We start from the raw sequence: 20,170 nt of genomic DNA on the forward strand, positions 1-20,170 counted from the left end.
CAAGACAGGCGAGGCTCCCCAAGCCATTTATCTGTTCGCCCTTCAATTAAACTGCAAGAGATAGGTTGACTAATAAGCACGGTGCCCTTTGGATTCATTCTATTTATTTACAAATCTGTAGCTCACCTGTATTCCCCATGAAGATATGGTGAAGCCCATGAAAATAAAGAAAATTAGTTACTGGTTATTCTATCATAGGCCCTCTCCATACCCTCCTTCCTAGGGGACCCTCATGTCACAGGAGATAGAGGAGGAGGCAAATTAAAGGCGCTTATATTGGAACCATTGTCTCCATTCCTCCAGAGAAACATTGGCCTTCTTATCAGACTAAGGGATGAGGCTCAGAAGATTTTGGACACCACTGCGTTAGCATAAGCAGGTGACCCCAAACTATTCTGGACCATGGTTCCTTGAGATACTTGTAAGTCAGCAACTTTGAGTTAAGCTTAAGCTCCCAAGGCTAATTGCAAGAATTTGATGCCTCTTCACTCTCAAACTGGAAAGATGTCTTTTCAGGGGCTCTTTGTGTGTCTGGTGCCAAAAGCTCCCTCAGAGAACACACTGGGGATGCCCATTCATCTAGCAGTCAACTCGGTGCAACAACAGTGGGCCAGCCCCTCTCTGACCTAATGGCTTAAATGCTGACCACGCACCTTGGGCCCTTGGATATCTAAATGCACCCTGCAATGAGAGTGAGATCTGGGTGTTGGCAAAACAGCAACAAAGAAGTTCTTAGTGCAGGTTTCATTGTCAGGCCGAGGATAGTATGTCTTGGAACTCAACCCCACGGGCTTGTAGAGGCAAAGGGCAATGTTCCTCATTGACTTGTCCTACATACCTGCTAGCTGGGGACACCTGGCCTGGGATAGGTCTCCCTGCCTATCCCAGGTCTCTTACCTTCCAGAAAGCACAAAACACCCAAGCAAGGAAGATCCTCTGTCATTTCATGCACTATCACCTGACTTGTGATTCAGATCTGCTTCAATTTCAGTACCTTGAATTATTTTCCTCCAGTCTCGCTCGGGTCTTGAGGGTGTGCTGGGAGATAAAAGATGGAAGGCCAGAGACAGGTTAAATGAAAGTCACCTTTATTTAATTCTGCATGATTAATAAGTCAACACAATTTATCCTCCAATTACCTTGCTTTATTGGAATACCCATGATTGGTTTAGTCCGGCTGAAGGCACAGTAGACCCCATGTGGAGCAAGTTCTATTGCTGCAGCAAGGACATCTGCCAGCCCTAAGGTCATCTTTACTCACACATACACACGTGCACACACTCATTAGCTGCAAGCAAACAAGGACTCAAAACCTAAACAGAGCAGACGAGTGAAGGTTAGAGAACTAGCATGGTTCATATTTAACACCCAACAAGAGACCACCCACAACCTAGAATTAACAATTTGTTCTGCATATTTGTTCCATTACAAAATGTAATAGTTGATGACAGCTTTCTTGTTCATCTCAAATAGCACACTAGATTTGCGCATCAATGTTAAATTTGTTATGCCAACATGGCACCAGAACCAACGTGTTTATCCTGTCAGTCAGGTTGCAGCTTGATGACCTGTTTTGGAGGCCCAACCCAAGATAAATGGATCTTCAAGGGCAGCCCCTTCTTCTGTCTCCCTGGTGGTCAGACCAGAGTGCTGCCTGAGTTAGCTGCCTTGCCTCTACAGGGGAACTGTGCTCCCTGTGGGCCAAGCCAACCCGTGGACTGTGGTGGATTGCATCACTGTGCTGTGCTGTTCCACCATGGTGCTGCCCCATCTTGAAGTGCCTGCTGCCTGTGGGCCAACTCCTCTCCTCCTGCTGCAGCTCCAGAGGCCACACCACTTCACATGGCTCCACCTTGAGGTTCCACCGTGATCTGCTTCCCTATGCTGAGCTACTGGCCTATGCTAAGCCTTGACATCTCATCTTCCTACTGTCTGCTTCCACAGCTCTGGACCAGCAGCTGGCTTGAGTTGGAAGGACCCGTATATACTTGTGTATAAGCTGAGTTTGAAAAACTGGGGTTCGGCTTATACACGGGTCATTGGTACCCCAGTGAGGTGTAACATCTCATTGGCCCCCCCCCGCCCCCCGAGGTAATGGGATGAGCGACCGTTATCTCGTGGGTGATTGCCGTTTCTCCGCTGTTCATTGAAAGTCCCGCTGACACTGCAGGGCTTTGAATGTTTGTTTACTCATATCTAACCAATCAGAGCCATCCTATGACGTGTATCTTTGAATAAGCCCTTTAAAGACCATGTGCGAAGGATGTGGCATGAATGGATGTCATCTGGTCAAGCCTGACTAAGAAAAGGAGGAAATCTCATGAAGCCTGACATAGAGTTAATAGCAAAGGGTTAGCAAACACCGGGAACAATCATTGGTACGGAATAATGACAATCCCTATGACTTAAATTCCTCCAGGCTCAGATGGGAATTCAAATAAAAAGAAATTTAACAAGACAAGCTTAAAAATGAATGGGTAATTAAAGAAATAAAGAATGAAAAATTCAAATTCCTGAGAACAAGTGAGAATGAAAATACAACATAATAAACCTTGTGGAAAAAAAAATTTAAAAAAACTTTGTGGAAACTGTAAATCAGTATGCAGAGGGAAATTTATAGTAATAAAACCTAACATAAAAACAATGGTGTGGGGGGGGGAGTGGGGAGGGCGGGAGGGGAAAAAAGAGGACATCATGCAAAGGGCTTAAGTGGAAAGCAAATGCTTCGAAAATGATGAGGGCAAAGAATATACGGATGTGCTTTATACAATTGATGTATGTATATGGATGGATTGTGATCAGAGTTGTATGAGCCCCTAATAAAGTGTTAAAACAAAACAACAACAAAAACAATGGTGGATGGAGCATTTTGGGTAAAGCGGCTCAGACCCCTGAGAGCCAAGCCATGTTGTCCTGGAACACTAGGAGAATGTGCCCAGTTCTGTAAGGACAAGAACATGAAGAGCATGAAGAGGGAGGCCCTGATCTGAACTGGAGACCTGGATTCAGGGATATAGAGCGGGAGTGCCTCCAGTTTTGTGTCGTGATGAAATTACTACTTCAGACCTTTTCTTTAAAAAAATTAAAAATTAACCAATTCATAAGAAAATGCTCCAGCCAGGTCAAATTTCAGAAAACTTCTATACATGACCCCAAGTCCTCCAGAGTATAAATAACAGAAAAACAAGGAAAGCAATGACCATTACAAGCCAACTGCCCAAGCAAGCAAAAGTTATTTTACCAGACCTCTAACCTGCCAGGAAGCACTGGTGGCATAATGTTTACATGCCGGGCTGCTAACCGGAAGGTCAGCGGTTCAAAATCAGTGGTCTTTCCTCAGGAGAAAGACGGGCTTTCTGCTCTTATAAGGTATTACAGTCTCTGAAACTCACAGGGCAGTTCTACCCTGTCACTGACAATGAGTTTGGGTTGGCTTTTGTCACCTACCAGCAGAGGGCGCGATGGTATCAGGAATACAAGGAAAGGAAAGCCAAGGCAGAGATCAAACAGTGGGTCAGGTGAGTTAGTCACTGCTGTGTAAGTAGCTCTGGTCCAGATCAATGCCAAGGGAAGGTAAACAATGAGGAGAAGACCCAGGAGAATGGGGTCTTTCAGACAAATCTGGGGCTTGGAGTAATCCGATCAGGTCTCTGGGAGCTGGAAGAGCCATTAGTTCCTGAAGGCTCCTTTCCATTCACTCTCATGGATCACATTCTCTTCTAAGCAGGAGGATTGTGTGTGTGTTGGGGGTGGGCGTGGCACAGACCCTTGAGGAGGGGGACAAATAAATGCCCCTTGCACAAACAGCTTCTGTAACACAATGCTCAGCTGTGAATCTGCAGGGAAGGCAGTGTTTTGAGTGTGGAGGGAGTTCAGTGTCCCTCCCCCTCCCCTCTGCAGTCCCAGAGCAGCCTCAAACACTAGCTGCACAGAGCTGAGCTTTGCTTAGTCCACAGCTGCCCAGTTCCCAAGTCCAGAGGCCTTGGGGGCAGGGTAAGGACACTTCTGGGGATTTGCTTGGAAGGAAAGAGAAGAAAGTAGATGTCAGTTTGCAGAGGGCCTGACACAGAAATCCTGCATCCTAGGCAGAGCCAGCATCCTGGGAAACCCTACAGATAGCTGGGCCCAGCCATCGTCTGCAGTATTCTACCGGGTGACTTCTGAAGTTCCTTTCAATGGTTCAGTTCTTTGGCTATTTTAGAGGCAACGATTTTTAGGTCTGTGAGTGTACCAGGTTGAACTGCATTGAGAAATTGCCATGGCGGTTTGCTTACCTTCCAAACCAAACTCACTGCCATTGAGTCAATGCTGACTCATAGCAACCCTACAGAGTAAAGTAAAACCATCCCTGTGGGCTCCTGAGCGTATAACCATGGGAGTGGTGTGTGAGTCTGGGTAAACTAGAGAGACAAAGTCATAGACACGCATATGTGTGCAAGAGAGAATTCTATCTCAAAGAGCAATGCTACATGAAGAAAACATCCCAGCCAAGTCCAGAACAAGTCCATACGTCTGATATTACCCCATATGTCGATACTAGTCCATAAATCCCTCTTTAGACTCACACAGTCATGCAATGACACCAAATACAGGAAGACCACAGGCCAGTGGGTGGAAAGACTTGTGGATCCAGTGGCGGTGTAAGCATCTCAGTGCTGGTGGGGGTCTCCACATGGCTCCTCCAGCTCGAGGGCTCTGGCTCTATCAGTGTAGCTCCATGTGGCTTGTCAACAGGAATATCTCCCAGATTCTCTCTGTGTTCTGCCTCCAAATGAGGTCATCAAACTGCGACCTGATTGACAGGCTAAGCTCCACCCTTTCACGTTGACAGATAATGAAACTGCCACAAGTAGAAAGCCTAGTCTTTCTCAGGTGGTCCTGCTGGCAGTTTCACATGCTGACTTTGGGTTTAGCAGTCTGAGGCCTAACTAAGCACACTACCAGGCTCAGTCCTTTCATGCATGCATAGCAGCTAGGATTGGGTGCTGATCTTCAGTGAGGCTGAATGTTAGTGGCTACATCTCATAGGTTAGCCTCTCAGGGATGGTGTGGGTATCTCCATTCGGCATTACACTCAAGATCATTGAGGTTCCTTCTGGCACACCTGGAGACAGATTTTTTTTAACAGTTGAAGAACTTCCCAGTGGGCCCTGTTATTCCTAGGTATTTCCAGAGGATGACTGGCATCACAGAATAGAGAAACCTCTGCTGCCAGATAGATATCTATCCAGGTGCCCAGCCTGGATAGAGTTTCTGTGGACACACCCTGAGATATAGTAGTTCGGCTGGTGTTCCCTCTGCCAGTGAAGCTGATGTGGCGGGCCTAAGAGGAAGCTATGGACGCAGGTTGGATTGCTGGGCTGGGATCCTGCACCTGACAAATACTAGATACTCTCTGTGGTCCAGAGGCCAGAGATCAGGCGGGCTGCACTGAGGCCGACTTTGATCGACTTGTAGGAAATAAGCTCTGGTGAGGCTGAAGCAGAGGAGAATCCCTGGAGGCCTTGCTCTCACGGTTATGTACTGCATTCATTGTTCTAGACAGTGAACTGGATGTTTCCGGGCTCCAAAAGCAGACCATTCTTGCTCTGATTTGCACTTGCTGTTGGCAGGGCTGCTCTTCTCTAGGCTGGGCAGTGAGATCGCATTTTGAATGTTGGTCCTCCAGTGAGTCCCAGTTCTCTTCTCATTTGTAAGCAGGTGACTGACTCCACGTGGCCCATGTTCAATCACAGATTTTTCCTAAGTGGCTTTAAAGTACAACACTTGAGGAGATTGAGGAGGAGACATATCTTCAGCAGTTTCCAGACCCCATGAACATGTCGACTGGGACATGGTGTTTTTCATTCAATATATGCTACTGCAGCTACTTGAAGTTCTAGTCATCAACGGTAGTGTACATCGATTGATCCTTGTGCTCCACATAGCCACTGTGGTTTCCTTGTCCTTTTGGCTGTGGAAGAGTTCTGAGGAAGAATAATGGCTGCTCCTATAAAATATATCCAGTGTTTTGTCACGTGAATGCCAGAAACGTGTCCAAAAGCAGATATTCTGCACTGAACCCTCTCTTCGCCCTAACCTTCTAGTGTCGGTACTGCAACGCACGCACTTGCACAATTAGGCTTGGGTCACTTTTCCCCTCACAGTTCCATGAGCCTTTGGCAATAGCCCCAATCTCATTTTGTGAGTAAATATCACCAGCTTGTTTAGGAACCCTTTCTAAAATGGGTTGTGTGTGGTGCTGCCTTAGGAAGAATGTCACTGACTTTGACTACTGTGCAAGGGTGCAGCATGTTTCATCTGATACAGGACCCGCTGTTTACTAATGAATCATCACCAAACCCACCTAAACCCACTGCCATCGAGGCAATATTGACTTATAAGGACCCTAACTATATAGTTTTCCTGAGCTAGCATGTCTTTCTGGGTGCTAACGGCCTATTCTTTCTGCCACAGGGTAGATGGTGGGCTTGAATCCCTGACCTTGATCACCTATGGTATGAAAGGATGCGAACACACTGAAATCTGTAGACAAGGTTTCAGCAGTTCTAGAAGAAGAGACAATGTGTGTGTGTTGTGTATCCTGCAAACGTGAGGTGTCTTTTCTCTGTGAAAAATCAAATAACTCCTAAAATTCACTGCCATCAAGTCGATGCCGACTCATTGAGACCCCAGGGCAAGCTAGAACTGCCCCTGTGAGTTTTGGAGGCTGTAATTCTGTAAGGGAGTAGAAAGCCTAGTCTTTCTCCCCTCGCAGAAGATGGTAGTTTGGAATTGCTGACCTTGGAGATAGCAATGCATCATGTAAACACTATGCAACAGAGTTCCTAAATGTCAAGGAGAATGCACCCCAAATAAAGAGGCTAAGATGATGTGCGTGCTGTGATGTGGCGGGCGTTCATCCACCTAACACACCACTCACCAGGTCGTGATGCATGTGGCTATGAGGCGCCCCTTTTACTTTTACAAGAGCAAGCTCAGTCTCCGCTCCATCTCTGGCTCAGCCTGCTCTGCGGTGCCCGCTCCAGGGCTCCGCCTGCTCTACCAGGCCCGCTCCAGGGCTCAGCCTGCTCTGTTGGGCCCGGCCCCGCCCTTCTCCAGGTCTCGCCCCCACAGCACCGCAGGAAAGGGTCATTTTCTGGGGATGTCATTTCCCACCAGGGCAGGGCAGTAGCCGGCGGTCTAGCTTGGTGAGCCTCAGTGTGGTACTTTCGACCCGCACGCCACCGCCTCGGCAGGCATTCTCCTGCCCGCACTGCTTCCGCCGCGCCATTGATCGCCGTGACCCCCTGGGACGTTCCCAGCTAAATCCGCTCTGGGCCAGTCGCAGCCCTCTGCCTCAGGCTTGGACACGACTTGTCCCGCTTGGCCTGCTTAGAGCCCCTCCCAGGCCCTCCTCCTCGCCCCGGAAAGGCCCTGCCGGGGGCGGGTCCTAACCTGGAGTCTGCTCCGTGGGTGTGGGGTCTCGGCCATGAGAAGACCCGGCCCCAGACTGGCCTTTCCTGGAAGGGGAGGCCAGTCCCGCGGTCGTCAGTCGCCCCACTGACCACCGAGACCCGGACCGCATGTGTGAGCTTGTGCTCCCGCGGTTTGTCTCCCTACCGCTGCAGACCCCGGGCTGTGGCTTGCCCACTCGGGATGCAGCACCCCACTTGAGGGCTTCTGCCCTGTAAACTTCACCCCGGAGATCGATGTCACGACTCACTCAGGTTCCTTTAACACCCCCAGGTCTATCTCGGCTCTTAGGGCAGCGTTGGCCCAGAGCTCCTCTGGTGGTGGTAGCAGCATTGGGCTGCTAACCTCCAGGTGTGCAGTTCGAAACTAGCTTGTGGGCAGACGGGTCTTCCTAGGGTTGGAAAGAGTTACAGTCTCCTAAACTCATAGACAAAGGTCTGTCTTCTGCTATAGGGGTGCTATGAGTTGGCATCACCTGGACAGCAGTGAGATTGGGTCTTGGTTTTGAATTTTAGTAGATTATTTTGGGGAAGTTTCCCACCATGTTGGTTTTGCTTGTTAATTTTCTTGTCCTGTTCTGTACTAATATTTTTTTGTGACACAAGTCCTAAAGAATGCCAAATTTTCTTGTTTTCACCAATTTTATGCTTCCTAGTGATAAGGACTTTAAATTGGTCATGTGTCAGTTATCACATGGAGTACAGAAGCTCTTCCTGGAACCTAATTGTAACTCCACGTATAAAGTAGTATCTCTTTCCTTCTGGTATATCTAACTTAACCATGATTTTTGTCTACATGTGTTTGATTTCACTGTGCATGTACTTTGACCTGTTTTTCCCCCTAGATTCTGTCACAGCTTTATTTTTAATAGAAGATAGCACAATATCCAGTAATAGAATTGTTCGAAATGGTAAGATATCTTACTTGGACTTAACTGAGAGTCTCTTTACGAATCATTGCATGGTGGTATTTCCATGTTTCAGAGATGTGCCCACCAAGGGTTGTTGATAAAGGCTCAGTTGATGTTCACAGAATTCTTGTTGCCAGCTGCACTCTAGTCCATTCTGTTAGCGATGCCCTTTGACCTTAGGGACTCCTTGCTGGGTTTCCAGGCTGTCATCTGTATGTGAAGAAGTTCCCAGGTCTTGAGCGCCAGGTGTAACAGGCGATTGTTGAACCCCCGCACCAGTACGCCTCCTTCGTCATTTAGATATTCCTAAGCTGTAGTATGTTTAGATTTCTTCATGATGGACATGGTGATTTTCACTGAGAATTCTTTTTGTCGTTGAATTTCATCATAATTTTATGTGTATTCATAGGCACGATTATGCTATCATTCCTTTTTTCGGTGGCCATGGAATTAATTCCAGCAGAATAGAACTGTTCCATAGGGTTTAATGCACTGTACCCTTAATGGAAGCAGGGGCCAGGCCTTTTCTTCCACAGTAAGGCTGGGTGAGTGGAAACTGCCAGTAGGAAAAGCACATTCCACTTAGGAACCTTCATTTCCCCTGCTCCAAACAAACTCCCATGCCATCAAGTTGATTCTGAATCAGCATTCCTACGTAGAGTTTCTGAGCTTGTCAATCTGCATGGGAGCAGCCAACCTCATCTTTCCCTCACTGAACTGCCAGTGCATTTGGTCTGCCAATCCTGAGGTCAGCAGCCAACGCACAGGACTCTAATCCCCTTGGAGTAAACCATACCAGACCTGCCCACTGCCATCAGATCCACTCCAACTCCTGGAGACTGCGTGTATGTCAGCATTCAGCCATGCTGCATACCTCGATGATGCGTCAAACCGACACGTGAACGGAACCGTACATTTTTAAAACATTCTGAAACAACATACCACATGTACTCGAGTATAAACTGAGTTTTTCAGCCCATTTTTTATGCTGAACAAGCCCCCCAGTTTTTTGTGGTAAAATTAGGTGTTTGGACTTATAATCGAGTATATACGGTAATTATGTGCTATCAACTTATACATGAAACTCTAATTCTATATATAAAATTTATAATATTTAACATCATACAACATTTGAGATATTGGGTTTGATAAGAGTCGCTTGATCAGTCAGTTTGTTAGTCTCCACTGCATTGTTTGTCTTTACATTTGATGTTTACTTCCTAAGAACTTTGTGACTTTGTTTACGTTTATTACTGAAGTAATACTTTCATGAATGAAACCAATTTAACTGGGATTATCAATTAACAGTCATAGCAAATTGACATGTATCCATAGAGATAGGTATATTAAACAATTCCGAGATCGGAAAGCTTAGAAAAAATGAATGTGGATATATATTTGTCTCAAAAATTTTGTATATATATTTGGATCAAAGTCGGCATATGGTAGGAGGCAAATGTAAGTGGTTTCTGTAATTTTCGTTGAAATTGAAATGCATCAAAATGACATGTTCCATAAACCTGTTAAATTGGTCAGTAGTCACTAAGCACATGGGATAAAGTATACTTCCCTCTCCAGGTTAAATGTTGAGCCCCAGCTCTGCTTTCCCTCTATAACTCGCCCCTTCCTGCCACTCCCATGAATTGCTTAGCCTTTGAGAATGTTCTCTTCTGGGGCCTGTGCATATGAAATGCATTTCTTCATTTTTGGTGTCAAATGTGTAAGTGCATCTTTATAACCCACACCTAATTTTATGGTTTCCTCCTGCAGTGGGCTCTCATTTACCTGGCATATTTGTCTTATGGTAGCACAAGTTCCAACTCTGATTATATGGTTTGTCTTTCTGTCAAGAGCAGCTTCCACTGTTTGTAAGCTAGTATAAACTGTCTGTGTGGATGAGGGGGCTGCCATGGGCCACAAAGGCAGGCCTCTCTCTAGCTTTTAGAGGTGATCTTCCAGGAGCCAGTCCAAAGGACAGAATTCAGTTGTTTTCATTTGCCTTTAGAGCCATTCTAACTCATTGTAGTCACATGTATTCTGGAGAATTTGTTATCTTAGGAATTTCAAAGTTAATGTCTTCTGGAGGGTCCTTGTTACTATGAACTGCCAAGCTTTTGGTGTAGTCCTCAAGCATTGAATCCTGAGCAGCCACCGTCATGTCTTTGCATGGGATAAGGCGTCTTCCTACAGAAATGCACTTTAAGTATGTCCATTGCACTGTGACCTTGATTATATACTGCTGTAAACAGCAGTGGAGTTGCACATCTCCCACCTGTCCTGGCTTCCCTTTTGCCACTAGGCAGAGGTTAGACGGCCTCCGTGTCCCGTCCTTCTTTATCTATTGTAATATCAACCTTTCCTCCCTCAGCAGTCTACTTCTATGCTAAGTTCAATCGTTTGTCCAAGGGCCACACAGAACTCAACAATTCTTAGGGTTGTGGGGTTTTATTAGAGAAGTTAATAGATTACCACAAGTCAGGATCAGCAAGCATTGAGGATAAAACCATTTATCCCCTCAACCAGCAGCCACGTTATCTCTCTCTGGACCTGTCTTTTAGCCATGTGTTCCCTTGGCCTTTGTCTCCATGGTCCAGGAAGCCAGCTCACCTCTCAGTCTGTGGCACAGTTCCAAGGTCTTGAGCCAGATGAGAAGAAGGTACCCCATAGTTTTGGTGCTGCTCCTCTGTGCCAGCCTCCTATACATCTGGCCTTGGCAGCTTCTGCCACTTACAAACTCCTATATACTCAGGAATGGCTTTGATGGATGCGTGGTATACCTGTTTGCAGACCATAAACCACTGTAAATGAATGATGATGTTTTAAGTCACACCCTTCACTAAAGGAGTCTTAAAGACACACCCAAGAAAACAGGATGTGGGTTGGTTCATACCCTCTACTAAGGTTAGGCCCGCTTATCCCCACTTCAGTCGTGTAACAAAGAACTCCTTCCAAAATGGGATCACAGCCACCCGCAGAGAATGCACAATGATAAGACACCACTTAAGGAATTTTAGCTCAAAACCTCACTGCCATTCACTTGATATCAACTCATAGAGACCCCTGTTGGACAGGGTCAAACCACCCCCTGTGAGTTTCCCAGAATAGAAGACCAGTCTTTCTCCCAAGAGCAATTGATGGTTCGTAACTGCTGACCTTGAGGCTAGCAACCTAATGGATCACCACTGTACCAGCAGAACTCCTGTAGAATTATGCTTAGAATGGCGATAATAAATGATTATATATCTTATGCTACCACTTGTAATGGCTGATTGCTGACGAATTCTCTTTAGTTTAATTAGTATTTCTTTCCATCTTATTTTAATGCTTCTTTTGGTTATAAAATCCTTCAATATGACAACTTAAGTCGTGAATTTAATTCTTCACTTTTGGTTTTCTAACTACAGGTCTTTGCACATTTCACTTTAGTCTTCTCAAATGACTTTTTGAAAATTTTCTGTTCAGCTTGTGTACTTCGTCAGTTTTTCTATTTGCCTTAGCGATTCTACTTTCAAGACTATGTTTCCGGGTTTTCTAGCACCTACTTCCCCCTCTCCCTTATGTTTTAAATTTAATTTTTTTATTACTTCATGCATGATATTTTTGATATCATCCTTTTCGTTTGGTCAAGTTAGGCGCATCCGAGCTATTTTTGAGATGGCCTGTAAATGTGTGGCTTTTTTGGACTTGTTCTGGACTTGTTTTAATGATGCTTATCTTCGAGCTAAATTTCATTGCGCAATTTTGGTCTATTTCACAGTCGGCCATTGACCTTGTTTTGACTAAATGTATGTGGTTCTCCATTGTCTTTTCACAGAGAAATCCCAGAGGTCTAGGCAATTTGATTTGTGTAGATTTCACATCTAAAGTTGCCATTTGAAAAAAATATTTTCTTTGAAGTAGTCTTTGGTCTTACAAGTTCTGTCATGCTTGTCCATCTTACTTTCTATCACCAAGTCTATATTTTCCAATTCCCAATCCTTTTGCATTTAATAGTTGCCTTCCAATCAGCAGCAATTATCAATGCATTCTGACTGAAGGACGTGGTAGAATGTAACAATATTTTGTCACTATAGTTAGTCATTAGTGAGTGAATTTGAATAGTGGTGGTATTAGCTGGTCTCCTTTACTAGGTGTGCAGGAGAGCCTGGCACATCCAGCACTGTACTTAACGAATGACCTTGATCTTTTTAACCATGTGTGCAGTGTCGTTCCTGAAATAGTAAACTACAGTGTTGCTCCTGAAGTAGTAAACAGTAAGTCATAGTAGTGAAGTACATATGATTGTTAATCATCTCATAAGAATAAGGAATCCCAAATAAGATTTGATGCATTTGAATTTTGATACTGGTGAAGAATATTGAAATATCACAGACTGGCAAAATACTGTTCAAATCTGTCTTGGAGAAGCATAGCCAGATTGCTCCTTAAAAGCAAGGATGTGAGACATCATTCACCTACTGTGGATGCGCTACTGGGAGGAAATGGTCCCTTGAACAGGACAGCATGCCTGGTAAAGTAGAGGGACAATGAAAAAGAAAGAAGACCCTAAAGAGGGTTGGCACCATGGCTACAACCATGGGCTAAAACATAACAATTCCGGACCTGGCGCCGCAGGGCCCGATGGTGTTTTTGGGGGTTTTTTTGGTCATACATAGGGTTTCTGTAAATCATGGCTGACTGGATGACACCCATCCATAATACTTGTCCAAGTCAAATGACTATCCCAGCCCATTTCAGCTCACTAATGCCTAGAATACCAATACATTCGGTTTCATTTTTGACAACTTCCAAATTTCTTAGGGTTATACTTCCTCTACCACACTCTAAGTACTAATAGTTATGCTTCCCGTCCTATGGAGCCAAGCCCCAGCAGCAAATGAAGCGCCGGAAAGCTTTGCCATGTTGACTATTTTGAATGTGCCACTCCTCCACAGCTGTATTTTAATGCCTTAAAACTGAAGGGTTTGGGAGGGCCAGGTGGGCGGGCCAACCGGCACGCAGTTCGGCAGGAGGCAGGTGCCCAGAGATGCGACTGAGGCCCTCGTGGCCCTGGTGCCGTCCCAGGGCAGGGCTACCCAGCACACGCTCCCCATGAAAAACCAGGGCGCACATGTCAGCCTGGGGAACGGCAAAGGCGTGCACCTGGACGGGGTCCAAGTCGCCAGCAGGTGCGGGAGCCATGCTTTGCAAGAGCGCCGAGGGGCTGCAGGAGGAGCTTTTCGAGTTGTCGCACATCAAGACGGCCTTCAACCTGGCCATCTGGACCTGATGCTGCGGGGCCTGCGCAAGGGCAACCTGCCCATCCGCTCCATCGTCACCAACCACGCCGACAAGGAGCGCTTCACCCCATGCTGCAAGGCGGCCACCGTGCTGCTCTAAGAGGAGGCCACCACGAGTGGCAGCCCAAGGCCAGCGCCTGTCCTTGACCAGCGGCTCCCAGCCCACCTCGGTGCTGGGTGGAGGCGGCCTGCGCATTAGCTCCGACTGCTCCGTCGGAGAGCTCCAGCAGTCCGACCGCAGAGCTGCCCAGCAATGTCACCAAATCGAAGGGAAGCCACATTGCCATCCAGACAGCCGACTTTCCCCATCCAGATCCTGCCCTACCTCTACCTCGGCTGTGCCAAGGACTCCACCAACCGGGACGTGCTGGGCAAGTACGGCATCAAGTGCATCCTCAACGTCACACCGAACCTGCCCAATGGCTTCATGCAGATTCCCCTCTCCGACCACTGGAGCCAGACTTCTCCCAGTTCTTCCCCGAGGCCATCAGCTTCATTGATGAGGCCCGCTCCAAGAAGTTCGGGGTCCTCGTGCACTGTCTGGCCGGCATCAGCCGCTCAGTGACAGTGACCATGGCCTACCTGATGCAGAAGATGAACCTCTCGCTGAACGACGCATATGATTTCGTCAAGAGGAAGAAGTCCAACATCTCACCCCACATCAATTTCATGGGGCAAGCTGGACTTTGAGCTGACGGTAGCGCTGAGCAACCCCTACGACAGCCACATGCCCGGCGGGCAGCTCTACTTCTCCACGCGCACCAGCCAACACCTCTTCCCGCTCAACAGGCTGGAGTCCACGTGAAGCGCCCAGGCCGGGAGGGAAGCCCAGCCTGCTCTCTATGGCCGGGCCCACCTGGCCGTTTTTAAAAGACACCCACGGACCCGAGTTTACTCTTCACCCAGCAGGTAAATCCAAGCACCGTGGAGAAGAGTGTTCCAGCCCTTCAGATTTACCTCCCTTCATCTTTTTAACAAAAAGGGTTATTTCCAGGCTACACCCAACAGTGGATAGTATAAACCACTATTTCATCCCTTGATCCTGAGAGAGAGAAAGAGAGAGAGAGAGAGAGAGAGAGAGAGAGAGAGAGAGAGAGAGAGAGAGAAACGTTCTCATATTGTTGTTTTTTTATATTAAAGAGTATAATTCCTGGTGGTTTTCTGTTTGTCTTTCATGTAAAAGACAAAAACTACGCGCTGACCTTTTCTTGACCAAATGCGTGTTGCACGTATGGGAAACCCCCGTTTCCGCAGTGGGCCCTTCTTTTCTCAGAAGTAAAAGTAAAAGAACTGAACAGAAAATTTCAAAGGGCAGCTTAAGAAGACAAAATAAAATTGTTATAATGGAGTGTGCAACGGCCTAGAGTGAGAATCCAAAAAGGAAGAATACATATGCTCAGCATACCTAAAACTGAAGTAATTCCAGAAAAATTACAGACCTTGGGTTACAATATTGAAGATTCTATGAGCAAAATATTGAATGATATAGGAAGCCCCAAAAGAAAATGGAAAATGTAGCATCACTGCACCAAAAAGAACTAGTTAACATTCAACCATTTCAAGAGATATCAAAAGATGAAAAACCAGTGGTACTGAAGGAGGAAGTCCAAGCTGCACTGAAAACATTAGCAGAAACCGAGATTTCAGGAATCGATGGAATAACAACTGAAATGTGTTTGAATAAGCCAGTGATGTACTAGAAATACTTCCTGATCTACCTCAAGAAATTCAGAAGACAGCTACTTGGCCAACTGACTGAGAAACCCATATTTGTACCTATTCTAAAGAAAGTTGCTACATAATGTGCATATTATAGAACAGTATCTTTATTCTCACCTAGAAAAGAAGTTTTGCTGAATATCATCAAAACATTTGCAAAAGTATATTGACAGCTACACAAGATTCAAGCTGGATTCAGTGGAGGATGTGTAACAAGGGATATCATTGGTGACATCAGATGCATCTTGGCTGAAAGGAGAGAATAACAGAAAAAATATTTATTTGAGATTATTGGCTATCTCTCCCAATTCTCCATGGCTTTACTACAATCATTATATATCTTAACTGTATGATTGTGCCTACTGAACCCATGAATAACTGTCGGGGGTGGCTACCCCACAGGCCACGGTATTCCATCCGTCTGGGGGATCTTCTGCTGGTCACTTCATATTCTCAGACACAAAGCTTGTTGTGGCATCACTTGAGGACTCCAGCATCAGGGTTGCTTCCACATTAAACAGAGACCTTCAGTTTGCCCGCTCATTATTGACTTCATTCTCTCCTTCTGCAGACACATGGCTCATCCCCATAAGACCCAACACTCTTCTGTAAGACCGACACCATTCTGCGTGGCAGGATTTGCCATCTGGAGTTCATCAAACCAGAGTGTGAAATGAAGGATTTCTGCAAAGTGTTGAGCAAGAGCCTGCTCTCTGGGTGTTTATCGGGGCTCCCAGTAGACCTCGTAATGCTGTTTCTAACCTGAGAAATTAATAAAATGTCTTTAATTTGCCTGCTAGTGGGACCACTGCATTCCATGTCTTCTCCTGCAACTTCTCCTCCGCTGGATGCTGGGTCACCTCTCGAACTGCGTGGTCAGCTCTTCTATATGTCTGAAGTCCTCCAAGATACCTTCTGTATCTTTTAATACTACATTCACCTGATTCTAAATTTCCTTCTCAGACTCTGTAGGCTGAGCACTTTCTAAATTAAGGGGAAATTTTGACCCCTGCTCAAGGTTTCTGCATGACAAATGTTTAAGAAGATTCCCCATGTTAAAGTACCTTCAACCATTGCTGGCTGGTGATTCAGTCCTTGTCCCTCTAACTTCGTCTCTGATTTTGTGATAAATATTTCAGCTATTTTAAAGGTCTCTGTCTGGCCTTGATCCTGGGGCCTCATGTCTCCCTCCACACGTGGGAACTCAAGTGTTCGGATGTTCGGTGAGTTTACTCTGTAGGCTGATGCTGCCTTGGGGTGCACCGCTCCACCGCTCACCGGCCCTGGGCTCTATGAGGGTGTACCCATTGGCCCGAGCTTTGTAGGAGTACATCCCGGACCCCCAGCTTCCAAAAGGGTAGCTCTTTCCAATGTTGTACTTTTTTGTTTATATGGGGTTTGCATTTCCTGCTTTGAGTGTTTAATTTTTCTCTTTTTTGTTTGTTTGTTTGTGCTAGTTTAGTTGGTCCTATGGGGATTTGGTTTTGTCATAAGACAATCGCCAAAGTAAAGTTCAGGCATGCATATTCCATGGGCAATCATATGGGTTCTGGGCTCTTGCTTAACTGGAGCCCCAATCCAAGAACAGGTAGTTCTGATAACATGGCCCTACCTGATACTTACCTTCATGAAATGACAACTGAAGATAAGATTGCTACAGCAAAGTGTGGTGAAGAGAGCAGATGGTGCTAAGCTATCAACTGGAATAGTGTCTGTGGTCTTGAAGGTTTGTATTCAAACAAGCTGTCATCTAAGTGAGGATTCAACTAAGTTCACATTGAAGAACACACTAGCTTGTGTAATCCAAAGATGACAATAACAAAAGTCAAATATGACGAAGAGAAAGTGTCAGAGCTAAAATTATGAACACCAATTTTTCAAAGGCTGTGAAAGACAGTGCAAGCCCCAAGCCCATCTGCAAAGTGTCTAGCCAGATTAAGCTGTTGACAAATCCCCTCTAGCCACATACAAAGATCTGGAACAGTCTTCCTATCAAACATAGACCATTGTAATCATAATCATGCTGGAACCAGCTTAGTGTCTTCCCTGGCTTTTTAAATCTTGATGGTGGACATTTGTTTCTTACACATTGGTTGCATTTTTGTCTTTTTATTGCTATTGTTTTATCCTCCCTACTTTATTTAATATTTGTTGTAGATTGTTTCTTTTGGGTTGACCAGTTTGTGAAGCACAGAAGGAGTGGATGCATAGAGATAACCACTGATGCAAGGGTTTTGTCAGAGCAAGCCAGCCTCCGGCAGCTGCAGGGTCCACAGGCAAATTGTACGGTTATAATATATAAAGGTTATAGCAAAGTCATAGAAGATAGGAGAGAATAAAATACGGGAATCAGACTTCACTTGAGCAGAAAATAAAAGAGAATTTTGCGCTTTAAATCTCACTGGTCCCCCCTCAAAATACACTGTTGTTGAAGTTTAAAAAATGTTGTCTTTTCATACTACTTGCTAAGCACATATCCATGGTCCATTAGGCTCTGGATGGTTTTCTCTAGATCATTGCTCGAATCTTGGCAATGGCATGATGTTGATTCTGCCCAGGGGCGCTTAGCATATTTTCTCCAACTCTTAAATCTCTCTAAGTCCTAATGTGTGGCGCATTTATTTCTGAAAGCCTAGAAGCACCGGTCATTAAAAACAAATGAATCAAAAGAAAAACAAAAAAATCCACAAATGAATCAAGCCTCCACTTTTCATTTCCATCTGCGTTACCATCCTCCCTCTCTGTGAAGTGTGATTTATATTGGTGATACAGGACATGCCCTGCTCATGCACTAGGCTTTGTGGGAACCCCACTGGATGAACTAGACTCTACCTCAAACACACCTGTAACCTGAGGACTTAAGACTGAAATTATATGATGTCTGAAGAAGCAGAAGACAGCTATAGCAAGAATATTGAACTGTCAGAAGGCAGACTAACAGTTACTACTAAAATACCCTGCTTGCTCTATTAAGATATGCATTACTCTGGCAGACCCGTGTCTGACATTGCCAGTGAACATTATGGTAAGTTTTGCCTGACCACCACTCCCATTGTTTGTGCAAATAGCATTCAGTCATATAAGGATTTATTCTGTACCAGTGAATATGCCAGGTATTGAGAGATATAGTCCGTCTACATTTATTCACCCTCTCTCAATAGTGTTTTAAAAATTAGAACCATGGACTAATCCATGACACCGAAAAGAGAAGGTCCTTGTGCTCCAGGAAGATGATCGATAAGATTCTCTACCATACTAAGTATGTCTATTCCAATGGTGCATCCTGGAACTGGGGAGATAATGACAGGATGTGTTTGGGGTCCCACTGGTCCCACTGTGAAGGGTACCTGAGGTAAAACTCTGTTAATAACTTGACATCCGTATGTCCCCACTCCGAGTGGTGGGCCTTCACAATGTTTTGGGTGTCCTTGAATTAGTGTCAGTTCAGAGCCAGTGTCCAGTAATCCCCATAAAGCTTGATTATTTTCCCCCTCACCTCCCTCCCCCCAACCCCCACTGACCTGAAGTGAGCAATCACTCTTGTGAAGGGCCGCAGGTCCCTTTGGGGAAGGCTAGAAGAAAGACTGACAGTATACACCTTTGACAATGGCCCATCTTTAAAGGGCCCGACCTTCCCCTCATTCAAGAGGCTGTGGGTCTATAATCTGGCTCAAGTCTAGGAATTGATTGAGGGATCGTGACTCTCTATTACGGTGATTTGAGTTGAACTGCTGTTCACCTGCTCTAGCATTCTTCTGCTTGTACAGATCACATAAATAGTTAGTAGGGTTCCCATGTACTTTTCTCCTAGGGGCGCCATGGCTAAGTTACCAATGCCTTAAGTCCACATGAAACAGGTTGCCTCGATTACGAAGGAAAAATGGTTTGAAAAAAATTAGAATGCATACAACTCCAAATAAAATTCCAGAAGATAAATAAGATACAAGAATCTAAAAGAACAAGAGACTACTGCATGGTTTAAAATCAGAAAACAGTCCCGTCAGAATTGTATCTTAATTGTATTCTGATTTCCCTGCCACAGCCAGTCAGTCTGCATGTCTCTCCAAGTAACTATTGTGGGATTGTGTATATGAGTATTTGTCTCAATTGTTTTTCACTCATGAAAATTTCCCAGATATTTTCCCTTGTCTCCTTCATTTTCCCTAACCGTCCTCTTATTGTACATTTCTTTCCTTTTCATCCAAATTAATATTTGTTGACTCTGTAGTCCATTCCTTCCCCTCCCCCACTTCCATCCCTATTCCTGGTAACCATCAACGAATGTTTCTTCTAGTGTGAAAACCTGCCCTTGACTTTTAGTGTTGAGGGTTCAAATAAACGACAGCCAGTAGTATAATGTCTTGAAATGTAGAAGAATTTTTATTCAGCTAGTTGGGCTAACAAGAAACTGATAATGTTTCCCCTTATAGCATCCCTGAGTGGGCTTCTCAGTTCATCTTTGAAGGACAAAAAACTCACTTATCTCCTACCTAGGATTAAAGTATGCTTGAACAGTTGCAGACGGTAAAATTAGTGGATTAACTGTAACTTTCAAAAAGAGCAAGCAGGACAGAGGGAAGATGGCATCCAGGTAGATTTTTCCACCCAGAGCTCCTGCTGCCAGATCAGAAAAGAGCTAAGGAAAACAAGACTGGGAGGTTGACTCATAGCAACCCAGTAGGACAGAGTAGAACTGCCCTGGTAGTTTCCAAGACTGTAACCCTTTTAGGGTTAGGAAAAAAAGGATGAAAGAAAAAAAAAAGACTGTAATCTTGATGGGAGTAGAATGCAGGGTGAGGAGCAGTAA

At 45.3% G+C, this 20,170-nt stretch overlaps 2 pseudogenes; one reads left to right on the forward strand and one right to left on the reverse strand.

Moving 5' to 3' along the window:
• Positions 1–13,517: 13,517 nt before the first annotated feature.
• LOC142460878 (dual specificity protein phosphatase 7 pseudogene) lies at positions 13,518–14,449 on the forward strand (annotated as a pseudogene).
• Positions 14,450–15,803: 1,354 nt separating this feature from the next.
• Positions 15,804–16,417, reverse strand: LOC142461058 (CYFIP-related Rac1 interactor B pseudogene; annotated as a pseudogene).
• Between the last annotated feature and the right edge of the window lie 3,753 nt (positions 16,418–20,170).

Source organism: Tenrec ecaudatus, chromosome 11 (assembly GCF_050624435.1).
Source record: "Tenrec ecaudatus isolate mTenEca1 chromosome 11, mTenEca1.hap1, whole genome shotgun sequence".
NCBI lineage: Eukaryota > Metazoa > Chordata > Mammalia > Afrosoricida > Tenrecidae > Tenrec > Tenrec ecaudatus.